The following is a 16392-nucleotide window of genomic DNA, read 5'->3' as shown; positions in this document are numbered from 1 at the left end:
TTTGATAAGGAACAGCAGACAGCAGCATGTGCACTCGCTTTTGACCAAGTATTCGCATGGTCCGCGCCAGGCGCGGGCAGCGTGCAGAAACATCAGCAGTTTGTAGTTTTCACAGCTCAGAGTGCAGCGTTGGTAATGCAGTCGGTGTCGTACTTCGCAGCGGGCAAGGCGCACGCGATGAGTCAGTCGGCTACAGCAAAAAAAAAAAAAAAAAAAAAAAGCCAGGCGAGTGCCGTTTTTGCCGCAGTGGTAATATGTGCTCTGAACTGCGCTGAAAAGGGCGCAAGAATAGTTTGGCTCGTGTATTAATTGCAGTTCTGTTTTTTATAATACCGTCGCTTTTTCTTAATTTTGTCCGCTACTACAGTGATGGTGTGTTAAAATGTAAACGGTATATTAGCTGCTCTTGAAGCATGCGACTGGCGTGTAGAATAGTTGATTTCGATTATGCGTAATAATATCTTTGTACACGTGTTTTCGCCATAGTTGCTCGTGCACGCTCTGCTTGCGTACGAATGGGGAAAGAGGAGTACTGCTGCTGCCTCGAAATTCGGCAGATTCGCATCCGCCACATCGCGCATCATCTCGTAGGTTTAAGGTATTTTCTTTTCATTGCAGCGGCCCATTTCGCAGCTATCTTGTAATCCCGAGGAAACTTGAGAAAAACTACCGCAAGTGCTGCGGCAGCCATATACTGCGCAGCGCGAGTCCACGTCATCCTTGCACGAACACACATAGTGAATGTCGGATGGCGAGAATCTCTAATCAGAAGAATAGAACGGTGCAATGGCGAGAATCCCTACGAACTTGCAGATGCTTCGCCAGGCAGCAGATCGAAGTATATCGCAGCAGAAACAAGGCACAACCGCGAAGTAAACAAGCTGAGATGACTGACGAGTCGCGACGCAGGCGACCTGGCGCAAATTTGCCCGCCGAGCGGCGGCTCGACCCTGATGGTGTCGTCACCTCTCCACTTGTCTATCTCTCCCGTGCTCCGCCCCTGCGTGCCGGGAGGTGGGAGGCGTACCTTTGGTCAAAGTTTGCTCGCTTATGGAGCCGTTGTTTAATCGAACCGCGCGAAAAACCTCCGTAGACATGTTTAAGAGGTCGAGAATACCAAATTAGCAATAAATTCGCAAATTCAAAATCTCTTCAATGTCCGTTTAAGCATTTCACCTCCATGAGCATGCGGCCGCCGCAGCAGGATTTGCACGTAATCTTAAGAGCAGAACGCGAGACCTTTATCTTGTACGTATACTCCTTTACGTTAACGTGTTACCGGATGCCGCATGTTCAAAAGGATAAAGAAATAGAAGGTGAGTGCAGTGCCTCCTCTATTTTTTTCAGTGCCCGGGCGAAGGAGCGGATTTATTGGGAAGCGACCGTTGGTGCTAGTGTGGCATTTCGCCGCCAGGCGACGTAACTGGAGTAGAGATGCCGCCACATCGTCTCTCGCGCAAACAGATGCCGTGGCTGCATTCGAAGCGGCTCGGTTTTCGGTTGTATTCGCATTGTTTGAGGTGTAATAGAAACTTGAAAACGAGAATCGCGAAGCACTTGTTGTTGACACCCAACTCATTTCAAAGGCATGTGTCGTTCGCGACTACTTCATCAAAGCGCTCGCGTGTCGTCTGCCAGGCCGATGCCAGATAGCTCGTGCCAGTAATCCACGGAACATCGTTTTGTCACCATGGCGTTCGCTTGACTGAGAGTTGCTTTTTTGACTAACTTAAAGGCCAACTGCAACAAAGTTTGGCACTCTGCAAAATAGCCAATATATAGGTAGTACAGCGAGAGGTAGTGCTGCCTGCCAAATGTCTCCTTCGAAACACAAGCGCTTACCTTAGAATAAAAAAGTGCAAATGGTGGTGTTTTTTAAACCGAAACAAAAAAATGATGCCATTACGTCTGACCAGATATGACGTAAACGACAGAGAAGCCGTCTGCTCGAGCACGCACATCACGGACGCGCCCTTTAGTGTGTGTGTGTTTGCTTTGTTAACTTTAAAAAAAAAAAAAAAGCTGCGTGAACATGCTTCTTATCGAACGCTGGTCCGGGCTTCGCACTGGTGGGTTTGCAGTGTCTGACCCCCGTACTCAGAAACGCTGCTTGACTTGACTTGCCGTCGACTTCAATGCAGCACGAATGCGTTTCAAATGCACGGTCTTTAAGCGGTGCCAAGACAGTACAAACGAACAAAGCGATTCAACGGCGGGGAGGATCGCTCACAAGGAGCGACGCGGCAACGTCGTCCTGTAGTCATCGTCATATCCGGTTCTGTTCGATTTGCCTTGGCACACCGATAGAGCTTCGCGTCGTCTGCTTGCTGGCAATTAGAGCACCAATTATGAATTAAATACGCGCCTACAAGATTTTTCACTGTCGTTGTCGTAACGTACCGTATATATACTACGTATTTACGGCCGTTTCCGCCCATGTAAAATTTTGCTGCAGTTGGCCTTTAGAGCCGATTTTTTTAGAGAAGCCTTTACCAGGAGCTAATATTAAAAGCTTAGGTGCCTAATGTCGCCCGATGCTTTCTACGTTCTAGTGGCGTAGCACATTATGTGCAAGCCTGGAGTTTATGCACTAAATAGCACAAAATGGCACTAGACTGCTTCCAGGGATGTAGGTCATAATCCGTTCCCTTTGTAAAGCATTACATGTGTTGCCACCGAGAAAAAGCAAGTGTCAGAAAATGATGAACTTTGGCAGGTGATTTCACCATTTGAGAGCTTAAACAATGAAATCCTAGCAAAGTAGACAAGAACAGCTCCGTATGCGGTGCGATTTTGTGATCATTGCTCATGTTTCGAACAGGCGCTGTTGAAGTCTGAAGTCTAATGCTGACTCTCGACTTGAGCCAAGGTGACAGGCATGAAAAATGCGGCCTTTGGTCAGTTGCTTGAGCTCGTCTGCGTATTCGTGGATGGATTGTTGTAGCCTTAATATCCGGCTGCTCAATTTGGTTTCTATCTTCTTCCCTCTGGCCTCTTAATTCAGTAGCGAGCAGAGTAGAAGCCGAATGGCTGTGTGGTGTCTATGGGCTCCCATTCAGCTTCGGGTCGTCATGTTAGCGTTGCGCACGGCATTGATTGCGAGGCAGCGTTGTTACTGATAGACTCATTTGTTGGCGGTTTGGAATCAGCGTACTCCCGCTTGGGGATACCAATTGTCATGATGACAAACGTGATGGAAAGTCTTCAGCCACCGCTACCTATAATGTATAAAATAGTCGGGTTGTAAATGACGGCTACATATTAGATTTTAGTACGAAGATTTATTAGGAGACCAATTGTTATGCTGGTTACTGCTACCACGCTCCCTCGAACACCAGTGGAAGCCGCAATATTGCGGAGTTACAGCTGTGCAGTTCATTAAGGCGATAGTTTTAAATGCCTCATCAAAAGCGAAAAGTGATCACCGGCGGCGTCTGGTGTCTTCTCGCATCGGCGGTGTGAACTCGAGTGATGCAAGCAATCATCTTTACGTAAAAACGTCATCATATGACGTCACATATATGAAATGTTTGTGACGTATTGGAAGGTCACATAACTTGACGGCATCATTTAACATCTTCGCTTGGTTGAAATGGGCCGATCATGAGGGCCCTGCATAACCAGCGAGGGATAGAAAGCTAGCTTTGTTTCCAATCATTGAGGCAGTAAAAAAACTATGTCGGGCGCAGAAATATCCAGGAGGCAACTAGGAAACATTCAGTGCTTTGAATCGGAAGAACACGAGGATTGGTTTTAGCCTTTCAGTAGTCTCAGGTGAATCCATAACACTGGCGATTTTTTTCGTAACCAATGAGAAATGAAAAAAAAAATACAAGCTGATTTTTTTTTCGTCAGATACGCAGAGTGGTACACAGCAGTATTATGTACTGATGCATGTAAATGATGAGGTTGCAATAGCTTGAAAGAGAAAAATAAAACGCGAATGCTGTAAAGCTCGAACGCACATATCGAACCGGTAGCACGGCCTGACAGAGTCCGGTGAAAACAGCGCGCCGCTATGTTCGTGTTACTTTTAATACTCCCTGCATCCATGAAAGCCGTTAAGAAGCACGACTGCAAATTGATTCGCATGAAAACACGAATTCGCAAGCTTCCTAATACGCGTGGCCGTTCAGCGCCAGCATCCCGAAGTCTACTCGTGCTGCGCCACGATGCGGCAGCGGCGAATGGAGGCGGAGCGCGCGCTCGATGGCCTGAGGAAAGCGTTTGCCCAGGCACTGAAAAAAATAGAGGAGGTGCTGGTCAGTGGAAATATGGTGTCGACATCTTCTGACGATTCGTAAAACCACAGTCATGAGCACGTTTGCTCACGCGTGTTGTTTTTGAAAGGAAATGATGATGATCATGATGGGTGGTTTTTAATGGTGCAAGAGCCAATTGATGGCCAAAAAGCGCCAGAGTGGAAAATAATAAAAAGACAACTAATTCGCAATAACGTCGCTGCGCTGTTTCTGCACCAGACGTACAATGCACGTTGTGTCTGCAATAAAAAATTTCCGATTGCCCCGTTAATTTTGACCAATCTGGATGGAGCCACCTATCCAGTCTGGTCACGTTTACGGCTTCGATGTCTAGGCTGGTCTAGGCCATTCTAGCTTTGGTAATCCAGCTGTCAAGGTCAGTGAAACATCCTTCCTCCATGTAATGAAACAATGTGATCGCTATTGGCTCTCACACAACAACGCCCAAAGGACACAATGTTGTGCTTTCTCTGTCGTCTTAAAGTTCATTTTACGAAGAATCGGGGCACATATACTCACCGAACTTGGAACCACACTCCTGTAAATTCATCCGTCCAAGTGGTTGCAGCCATCACTACTATACTCCACAGATGCGTATCTTCTTCTAGGTTGCATAGTAGCGCATTTTAAAAATGCCAAACAATATAAATTTAAAGTTGTGCAACAATTATGTTGCCTTTTCTTGGTACAATTCCTTGAAGTTTATGCGCAATAATTCTTAGCTAGATTATTGCACCTTAAACAGCGTTAGTGTGTCACATACACTGCAGTTATGCCGAAATTAAAGTGATGTCATGGCCCAAATATCACTATAAACTGAAAACGCAGAATAGACGTGTGTTCTTGCTTACATGACGGGCAAATATAAAGGCATCATCGCCCGCGCTTGCATGTAATGTTACCGATCTAAAAAAAAAAAAGAGGTCGGTCCAAAGTAAACCTGCGACGTCGGGCCAATCACACTGGCCGACTTACTGCCGACGTGGCCAAATGGCGTTGGCTTATGGTTAATATACAATATCGGGCTAAGCACACTGGCCGACCTACTACCGGCCTGATTAATGGCCAGTCACGGGCTGACCACTTTTTTCGGCTGTCTTACCGACCAAACTGGCCAACGACTGGTTGCCGACCCTTAACCAACCGTCGGCCACTGGTCATGTCCCCTTGGACTAGACCCGGTCACACGAAAATAAAATAAAAATAAAAGTGAGTGGTAGCGTAGTTGCAGAAATCGTCACGGGACAACGCCGCTATTCAACGCTATTGCCGCCTGTAGCTACGATTACATGGCAATTAGTTATATTAGTTATTGTAAAAAATATAGGGAGGCCTAAAAAAGCAAAAAGATTATAACTAAAACAGAAAAAACGCAGATCCCACGTACAGTGGGAATCGATGATATGCGAAGCGCGAATGAGAAATGTTGATATGTCACTTTAACATCAGCACAACGTTACGAGGTGGACGTAAATGATGCCGTACATGACTTCCATGTCATGATTATCATGTTCGGATGTGTCGTTTACCTTCGTCATCTATTCACGTCCCGTGATACAAAATTTAGTATATGTGGAGCTAGCGAAACGGCCGTGAGCATGCTATGAGCGTGGTATGTTGTCATGTTCTTACATGACACGCATGTCAGGATTGTCATGTTTGCACCAGTCATAAATGTCGTCATCCATTGGCATCACGTAATACCGAATTCGGTATCTGTGGAGCTAGCAAAACGGCCGGGAGCGAATCATGAAGGACCAAATATACCCCATGCCAGCGTTGACGCGCGCGCATGCTGGGCACAGCGACGCTACGTTAGCAAAACGCAAGCACCCTATAGTCGGACGCCAGGCGCGACCAGCGTCCGTCGGCGCGGCCCGACGGCAACCGGCGCAAAATGCGGCATGCTGCATTTCGCGCCGATGCGTTACCCAAACAACACTGCGTCTCTCTCTTTTCGTGACGGAGGGACGCTAGACGCGATGAAACGCGCAGGCGTCAAAGCAACGCTGCACGGCCCGTGCCTGCGAGTATATGGCAGGACCGGCGCCTGGCGTGCCAATGCCGGCGAGCACGCACACTGCTCTACGTCGAAATGCATTCGCGCCATGACTATGGCATGTAGTCATCTTCTCACATCACACGCATCTCATGATTATCATGTTTGCACCTGTCACATACCTTCGTCATTCATTGCCGTCACGTAATACCAAACTTGGCATATGTGAAGCTAGCGAAATGGCCGCAAGCGCATGCGCCATTTAGTCATGTTGTTACATAACACGCATGTCGTGATTATCATGTCTGGAAGTTTCATTTACTTCCGTCGTCCGTTCGCATCGCGTAATACCGAGTTTGGTACACGTGAAGCTGGCGGTACGGCCGCCAGCGCATCATGAGCGTAGCATGTAGTCATGTTGTTTCATGACACGCACATCATGTATATTATGTTCGCACCAGTCACTTACTTTCGTCATCCATTCACGTACTGTTATACCAAATTTAGTATATGTGACGTTAGCGAAACGGCGGCGAGCGCATCATGAGCGTGGCATGTTGTCATGTTGTTACATGACACGCATGTCATGATTTTCATGTTAGGGTCTGTCGCTTGTGTTCGCCAAGCAATCATGCCATACCATACCAGTTTTGCAACAAGCCATGTGAACGAAACCACTGCAAGAGCTGCAGGACCATGAAATGTAAATCATGACATTCATGACATACATGTCATGATTTTCATGTTATGACTTGTGAAATATGTTCTTCATACAGTCGTGTTATGCCATGCAAAGTTTGGCATCGATGCCATTATCGAAACGGCCAGGAGAGGTAAAAGTCGTAGGCGGCTAGATAGATATATAAATAGATGTATACGCTCAAAGTCGCCGAAGTTCGCTAAGAAATGCTTCGCATTTAAATGTAGCTGTATGCGTGAAAGGGCTCGTCGGGACGTTCATAAGAAAAGCAGACGGTTTAACGTAACAATCATTCTCGTATTTTCTTCCTAAGATTCTGACATGACACCTAATTACTCCCATTATTATGATGCAAACTCAATTTGGTCATGTGGAAATATATGAGCGCACAAGGTAGAAGGGAAAGCACTTGACAGAAAAAACGCTCATCCTTCTACCTTGTGCACTCATATATTTCCACATTATGTGGTACGAATTGGCCCAGCATTCCACTTTATTCAATTCGGTCATTTTACCAAGCAGTCAGGAGATCGAATGTTTGGTGCTATAACAGATGTTCATGACGTATTTGACATATGCGTCTTAAGATCGCCTTGGCAGAAAAGTACAGTCAAGTGAATATGACTGTGTAAGTACTAAGCGGACAATTAAAGGTAAGGATAAAAGAGATGCATTATTTTGTCTGCACTTTACCCAAACCATACTGCATTCACGATAAAAAAAAAAACAGTTCAGAGCACAAGGCATATATTTTAATTTAGTTAGAAATACTGCCAATATCATACAAGATCAAAGCAGGAAAAGGGGGTTTAATTGATTGATTTGTGGGGTTTAACGTCCCAAAACCACCATATGATTATGAGAGACGCCGTAGTGGAGGGCTCCGGAAATTTCGACCACCTCGGGTTCTTTAACGTGCACCCAAATCTGAGCAAACGGGCCTACAACGTAGGAAAAGGGGGTCGCAGCACAATCCGTTGAAAGAGCAACAAATTTAGGAATGTTGTAGAACATTGCGCAACAAAACATACTTGCAAGCGTAAGTTAAATACGGTTAATACAATATATTAACCATTCCAATAGAATAAAAAAATGATAGCTGAAAAAAAAGCTTGTGTTCACCAATAAACCAAGTAATACCAAAACGCAACCGTGCTGTGTTAGTAAAGCTTCCTCGACTGTCGTAGTGCGCCTGTCCAGTGAGAGAGTGTGAGTGAGTGTTAGCATTCGATGGCTGAAGTTCATTGCAGTCCGCTATCGAAGGGAAGTAAAAGTATTTAAAGCTGTCAGAATGGTGTGTATATTCAGTTAGCTTCGTGCAATGTTGTCTCGCTGAGGTTATCGGAATATATGTAGTAGTGAATTGGGAAGTGTATATATATATATATATATATATATATATATATATATATATATATATATATATATATATATATATATATATATATAAGCTGACGCGTGTGTTTCTAAAGCGTGAAAGTTACTTTCACTGCATTAGCCAGCAGAAGAAGTTAATTCAGCTGTATTCTAAGTAGGCGCGTAGCTCTGTGAACATCCGCTTAGGAACACATGCTTGCCCCGCAGACGACGCGGGTCGATCTTCAGTACGACCCGGAATTTTGTAGTGTTTATTTTATTTTAGCATCTTTCTCGATTTTGCCGACGCCGGATTTTCTGCGAAAGGAGGTATCTTTGACGCCAGCGCGTTTAAAGTGTGCGTCCGGAGTGAGCCAGCGGATCCGCCGTCGGCTGTTTGGCGCCGTGCGGGCGCAAGACAAGAAAAGCTTGTCCCCGTTTGTGGGGTCCTAAACACTATATATATGTCTGAACGCATCTCTATGGATCCATACGCATGAACTGTTAAATCGGTGACGCAGCATCACATGGCGAATGAACACCGAATGCAGCGGCGTACGAGTTGCGTAGCGATATATAGTCAAAACGCGCTATCGTATTGAATGTGGCGTGCAATACTGAATACATGTTTATTTAACGACCAATTGTTCACAAGGAGCTACGACTTTTAACAGCATCGTGGTTTAATTCACTTGCGAGGTACCTTGCCGTGATAATTTGCGTTTTGTTTAATAGGTGCCTAAGTGACACTGTGGAGCTTGTTTGCTGAAGTATATTTCACATTCAGTGAAACCGGTGGGGAGTTTCGCGTCGGTGCATTCGAGTACTATTCATTGAAGAATAATCATATGCTTACTCTCGGCACGAAAAAAAAAAGAAACTAACGTACATCACGTTAGCAATACTTTCCACCTGCGAAATTCATTGCCTCAAGGAGCGTGGTGTCTTGCGTATCATATTGCGTCGGTTCGCTAAAAGCTCATTTGCAGGGCAAAAAAAAAAAAAGCATTTAGACTCGTGCCCTCTATACATAGCTAAACAAGCAATATTGCAGTTACTTTATTTATAGGTAAGTCGCACAGTCTGAAAAGAAGTTGGAAAACTATACGGGGTGAAGGCTTGGTTTCCGCACTTTAGGCACATGTTTCTGAAAGGTCGTAGAAGTCTGCAGTGGGCAAAGAAAGAGGCTATCAGAGGCATGCTGATGGTTTTTGTTTCTATTTGTTGTGCAGAAGTCGCCTCGCCACGGTGGTCTAGTGGCTAAGGTACTCGGCTGCTGACCCGCAGGTCGCGGGTTCGAATCCAGGCTGCGGCGGCTGCATTTCCGATGGAGGCGGAAATGTTGTAGGCCCGTGTGCTCAGATTTGGGTGCACGTTAAAGAACCCCAGGTGGTCGAAATTTCCGGAGCCCTTCACTACGGCGTCTCTCATAATCGTATGGTGATTTTAGGACGTTAAACCCGACATATCAATCATTGTTGTGCAGAAGTTGCTATTTGAATTCTGCTCTTTGGTGTTCACTTATTAAATCGGCCAGACAGATCAGTACGCACCTCAGCAGTCATCAAAACTAATTTTATGGAGCCCTATCATCGCCCCTGACTTGGTCAGACAGGTAAATATAATTTCATCTTCTAAGGGACGGTACTTGTCCACAATCACCCTAACCGGATCACGTGAGGAATTTTGGAGGCATATCACAAAGAACAACGCGGATTGCTCAGGTGAACCTTCCTTATCTCAAGAACACAATAAACTTGACTTCATTAATCGACTGTAAACACGCGGCTTAGTTGTTAGCCTTTTTGCGCCTTCTTGTGACATGCGCGATCAATATTTTCTCAACACGCGCGATAACTTTCCAGTTGGGAGAAAGGCCGTATACCCAGAATTTTTTTTCCGTGTGTGTTTATTTGTACGACGCCTAGCTTTGGCAACGGGGGTTTTATGTGAAGACTTGTAAACACTTTAATATCAAAGCAACAGTTAAATGATTAACAAAATCGAGGGTGTCAATGGCCCTGGTTTAAATATTTCTTCCATTGTCCTACTTATTTTTGTCCTGCAAGTTGTACTCCAACATGTAGTTGCAGTGCTAAAGAACGGTGGTATGTGCATATCATTTGTAACCTATATAGTGCGAGCAACGTCTAGTAAGCTGTCTAGTAAATATACTTGTTTTATTGATTGACATGTGGGGTTCAACGTCTCAAAACCACCATATGATTATGAGAGACGCCATAGTGGAGTGCTCCGGAAATTTGGACCACCTGGGGTTCTTTAACATGCACCCAAATCTGAGCACATGGGCCTACAACATTTTCGCCTCCATCGGAAATGCAGCCGTCGCAGCCGGGATTCGATCCCGCGACCTGCGGGTCAGCAGCCGAGTACCTTAGCCACTAGACTACCGCGGCGGGGCAATATACTTGTTTTATGAAATTCAAGTTACTTCTAGCTCACTTTTTAAATACCAGAATCATACAAGTTACTAGTGAACAGTGTGAATGGTGTGAAGCATGTCACAAGGAGACACAAAAATGACTGTTTTGGCTGTTTGCTCCTTGCAAGATTGCAAGTAGCAAAACAGCCACGCATTATTGACATGGCACTAAATAGCGGCACGATTTCAAGGATGGTTGTGATGTTGCAAAGGTGGGGTTAGCCTGGCCTAAAAGGAGGGCAATTGTCATGTAGGCCATTACATACGTGATCTGGTCATGGGGCTCTTATGGCCGCTTTATAAACTTGATGTGTACCAAAACTGACACGGCATAGTAGGAGCGTATGGTGAATATGAATGACTGACCTTAACACGAAAATAATGTCATGCATCTCATGTGTGCCTTGACACACATGACACAGTCACGATGATTTAACGGCCGTTTTATTGCTTTATGTATACTAAATCTGACAGGGCATGATAACAGCGTAAGATAAACAAAAATGACCGGTCATAACACAAAAAAGATTTCGTGTTTGTTTCGTAAGATTGCAAGAAGCAAAACAACCATACATTGCTGATATGAAGCCAGCAACAAGATGGCAACCCTTGCAATCTTGCCGCGGGTTTCATATCAGCGATGAATGGTTGCTTTGGTCACCGCGAGGTGACGCGAAAAAAGGCTGTGGTTGCGCTGGCTCTCACTAGAACGCGCTCCCAGCAGGCGCCGGAGCGCGCAGTTCACGCGCTGCCGTGTTCTCTTTCATAAATATTGACCCTGTACCTAATAAAGAGCTATTGGACCAGAGACGCTCTTTTAAAATTCACCCTTTTTACAAAGGATGCGTTGCGTAATCAATACAAACGAAACTAACCGAGAGAGAGTGGCTTCTGCCGAATGATAAGTAATAATGACAGCCTATATGCTGCCAGTGTTTAACCCCTGCACGAAGGCAGGAGCGGAAGTCTGTTTCGATGCAGCGATCGAAACTTCAAAGCTCAGCTCGGTAGGCTCGAACAAGAACAGGTTTGAGAACAACTGTTCTTCGAAGATCACACTGTTTCAAAGCCCACCACGACACGTGGAAAAACGGCCCTCGCAAAACTGGAAGTAGCAGTTCACGTCGCTCTTTTATCTCGACGTCACGTTCTCGTGTAGGCGCACGCGCTTATCTTCCGAGGCTGTTGTCTGGCAACAGGAGTCACCTCACCATTGGATAGAGCGCACACCATTTTGTACAAGCACCGGGATAGTAAACGTTGAGTTTAATGTCTCAAAACAGAAATATGTTTTGAGTGATGCCGTGGTGAAGGACTCCAGAAATTTTGACCACATGATTTTATTGAACCGGCACCTGTACACGGACCTGATTCGCGTCCGGCGAAAATGCCGCTGCCATGGCCGGGATTCTATCCCGGCAACCTTCGCGTCAGCAGTCGACCACCATAACTATACTTTACCACCATCGCGGGTCCTTGCAGCCGGAATTCTTGTCTCAGTGACATGCGCTGAAATCTCGTATGACATGGAAATCCTCGAATCAAGTGCCAGAATTATTGAGAAGAACCATTCAGAGAACACATTGCGCAAACTATTGCACGGCCTGTGTCTGCATATCGCTGCATCAAACAAAATTATCAGCTACGATGACACTAAGCTCCGATGCTTCATTTCCCACAGGATGGCACGACGAGGCGCGTTGTTCGAATGAAACATCTTGCAGACAGCTTATCTGAATATAAGATCACTAATACAGATAAACTTATGATAAATTTGTGTTTATATTAATTATTTATTTATTAATACTGCAGTCTCAAGCAGGGACTATAACAGGTGTGATACATTGATGCATGCAATAAAAAAAGGCACAATAGTTTTCAAAAAAAACACACACGAACAAAATACAATGCAAACAGATAAAACAATAAGGTTATGGAAATGAATGAGAACACAATGGAATTTAACATCAAATATTAACTGTGAAAGGCAAGAGTACAAGAACAAGCTCAATAAACACAAAAAAGAGTATAATTTCAAGAAGAAAATTCATAAAATTCAACAGAATAATGTAATAGATTGGAACGCATTATAAAAAGAAGTATATTAAACGGTGCTAACGAGCTACTGCGGATATTTTTCAAACAAAGAAAGTGAGGGTTTTGTTACAATATTGTCGGGGAGGTTATTCCAATCAACAATAGTTTGACAGAAAATGGAGTATTTAAAGCATATGTTTCGCGGAAGTAAAGAAGTTATTGTGAAAAAATGTCTTAGCCTGGTTTCGGAACCCAGAGAATAATTGATAATGGGAGAAGAGTCTATGTTATAGTGTCCTTTAACTATTTGGTAAAATAATTTTAGCCGGCAAATTATACCCCTATTGCTAACTGATGGTAACCCAGATCGTTTGATGAGTTCAGTAATTGATGAATGACCACATGAGTTATATATGTAACGAACTACTTTTTTTGTATTCTTTTGAGTTTGCTGATATTTGTTTGGGTGTATGGGTCCCAAATTGGCATGACATATTCAAGCATAGGAGATATAAGCGACTGGTATGCAAGGAAACGAACGGAAGGAGTTGATGATTTTAAGGATCGTCGTAAAAAGAATAATTTCCGCAATGCCTTATTCGCAACAACATCTACATGTTCCGACCGTGATTAATTATTTGTGAACCAAAGACCCAGGTATTTACTCTCATCGACCTCCGAGAGGATGTTTCCGTTTGCCCCGTAAGGTGGTTATACAAGCGTAATGCATGCCCACGTTTAGGGTGCTTACCAAAAGTGGTTGGTCTCTCCAATGGTGGTTTCGTAATGTGGAGAAATGGCGTACTCCTCACGTCAGTCTTTCAGGCAGTCATAGAGTGACTAAAGTTGCCTCTCTTGGATTGCGAGAAATGAGAAGTGGAGTCCGTGCAGTCTTTGAGATATCGCGCCTGTGTGACGACGTATATGAAACGGTACACGGAAAGAGAGGAGATAAACATATCAACAGTCGTGTGTTACGGCGTAGCCCGCAAAGCGGACGAGCCAGCGATGAAAGGCGCCTGACTTCAATTCTGGAGAGGAAAAAGCTGTGGAAGCCTAAACAGAAGAAAAAAAAAAATACCTGCAACAACTACAACAAAACGTTGAAAAAGAAACTTCCGCGAAACATTCTCTTATCGCGGCATGCGAGCAGAAAGGCAGCGGAATAGAGGGAAAAGTGGGTAGCATTTTCAGCACGAGACTACGATAAGCACAGCCGGAACTTCAGTGACGGGAAATTCGGCGATGAGTGAGATCGTCGCAATATTGAAATACACCCCGGAGCGGTAAAGGTGTTCGACGGATATCGAACAACTCAGGGGTAGCAGAACGACGCGAAAGTGACTGCGGTAGTGAGACCGTGTTCGGGCGAAACATGACTGCTTCTAACACGCATTTACTCGAGGTGTTTCTATTCGCCAGAAAAAAAAAACTACAAAAAATGCTGTTACAACTTCAGTATGTCTCATACTCTTCTTTGAAATAAGGTTAAAGTCGAAAGTAAGGCTAAAGGGTATTATAATGGCACTCGCATTGATTGCGTTCTTTTACTCGTGCTGAGTCATGACGAGTGCTCATGAATGCAAGGCGCGCTGGAACGACGATATAAAAGTGCCATTATTGCGAGATGCTAGCGAGCAAGCATGCGAATACTCATCTCAAAAGCAGCCTAAGAGAATAGGAAACTAATGAATTTTACAATACCTAAAAACATCCTTATTATCACATTAAAAATTCATTCAAATACGAAGGGGGGCTTAAAAATCCCCTTATTGTTTTATACAGCGAAAACATGCGCAACTATGAAGAAAAAGCAAATAGCTACCTTTTAACAATTTCTCCAAGGTAGCGTCTCGATTTGATCGAGTGTTCGTTTGCCAGCGCACGATTAAAGCTAGTAGCCATCTGCCTCAACGTAAGTTTGACTGAATGTTTACTGTAACTTCCCCAAACGTATGCTTGAACACTCAACCATAAGCTTCTTCAGAGAGGATCAAAGGGGGGGGGGGGATTTTTCCAATACATTGACTTAGTAAAACGCCGGTGGAAGGGGCGCTGGGATGAAATTTTACCCTCATGATTGGACCCTGAGCATGCCCATGCATGCACTCAACTACTCGGTCATCAACAAACACGCTATTAATGAACGTCAAACCTGCAGTGGTGAAAATAACTATTATTGCTGAGAAAGTGTGAATAAGCCTCCGCCCCTCTAAAAAAACCGCAAAAAGTACTGAATATTTTTACAAGTGACTCGGTGAAAAGAGGAGCCCAAATCCGCTTTATTATAAGTGGAGCTGACAACTGTGTTTGGCACGAGCCATGAACTTGAGCGCACGTGATTAAAGACTATCTCGATTTCTGTTTCTCTTGTGATTTTTGTATCCGGGAGTGTGCATGGATTGCAGCATATTAGCGATCCATAAATCGTAGCGCTAGCACGTGGCCACACCCAGTGGCAAGACGCGCCTCTGTTCCGGATGCCGTCCTTGACTTACGGCAGCTATTGAGCAATAATTGCATCCACTGTGCGATTTCTAACAGCAGGAACCTACATCTCTTTGGAGAGCTAGCATAGGTCCCTGTATGAAAAAAGGGCGCCTTAAAAAAAGGGAATCTCCGAGCTCCGCTTCTAAAGCCTTTTTGCCGTGTGCGACTACAGACTTGGCTGAAATGCTCTGTGCCGCGTCTGTTGTTCGGAGGCTATTTTATCTCACTATGCTGGGGGAGAGAGGATTATGATTCATTTTAAGGGTTGGTGCTAAGGAAACTATGCAGCAGCGTTTGCTAGACAAGCCACAAAAATGTAGTGACACGTGATTGTTCAAACCTTGTGTACTTTGGGAATCAATGTTTTTGTTTTTTTGAGTGGAATTAATAGTCCTCTTCTTGCTACTTCACCTGATTGCGGTGAAGGCAGAACGATGCATTCCTGATGGAATGGCGAAAACAAAAATCATTAAAACTTCTTACTTGAGGACACTGCATCTCGGGTGCTGTGTGAAGTCTGATAGTGTGAAAGCGCCTGGGGAACAACAATAAACAAAGCTAAGCAAAGTTAGTTTCATCCTTGTCCATAAAATGCAAACAAAAATATTGGTAGCTTGAAAACGGGTACCAGCGAATAGAAAGAAGCCCGTACAAAAGAGAGCGTTGCACACGAATGAACGCTGGATTTTCAGCTGTGCTTTATACGAAGTGACATTTTCGAAAAATACTTCTCACGCATACGAGTTTCTGTTGCTTACCACGACACCTGACACATTTCAAGCAGTTTTTTTTCGTGAAGCAGTTACGCGTTTATGACGTCAGAGACAAGGATGTATCACTGATACAAGGGTATTTATAATTTACAATGTGAAAGGAAGAAAGGACAAGAACAACAAGAGAGAAGAGAGGGAGCTTAACCAGGCACTTGGCCGGTTTGCTACCCTACACTTGGCGAAAGAGGAGTATAAAGGAGAGAGAGAGGAAAGAGAGGAGAAAGAGACAAGAAAGTTGTCAGTCAATGGGCTGACGTGTATGCAGCGCTAATACACGAAAGTTAAATGCGTTCACATAGGCCAGTAGTCTTCAGAAAGCACAAGTGGGCTTC

General features: G+C 44.5%; 1 protein-coding gene across 1 annotated transcript in view; it reads right to left on the bottom strand.

Annotated features, from left to right (window-relative positions):
- The window catches only part of LOC142786494 (uncharacterized), a 28618-nt gene extending 14313 nt beyond the window's left edge, over positions 1-14305 (bottom strand). Inside the window, exon 1 of the mRNA XM_075884211.1 lies at positions 13549-14305. The gene's annotated coding sequence lies outside the window, so the exon portion shown is untranslated. The remainder of the gene's footprint in view (positions 1-13548) is intronic.
- Positions 14306-16392: the final 2087 nt, after the last annotated feature.

The sequence above is a fragment of the Rhipicephalus microplus genome, unplaced genomic scaffold, assembly GCF_043290135.1.
Source record: "Rhipicephalus microplus isolate Deutch F79 unplaced genomic scaffold, USDA_Rmic scaffold_24, whole genome shotgun sequence".
Classification (NCBI taxonomy): domain Eukaryota; kingdom Metazoa; phylum Arthropoda; class Arachnida; order Ixodida; family Ixodidae; genus Rhipicephalus; species Rhipicephalus microplus.
This window is presented reverse-complemented; position numbering and strand designations above follow the sequence as displayed.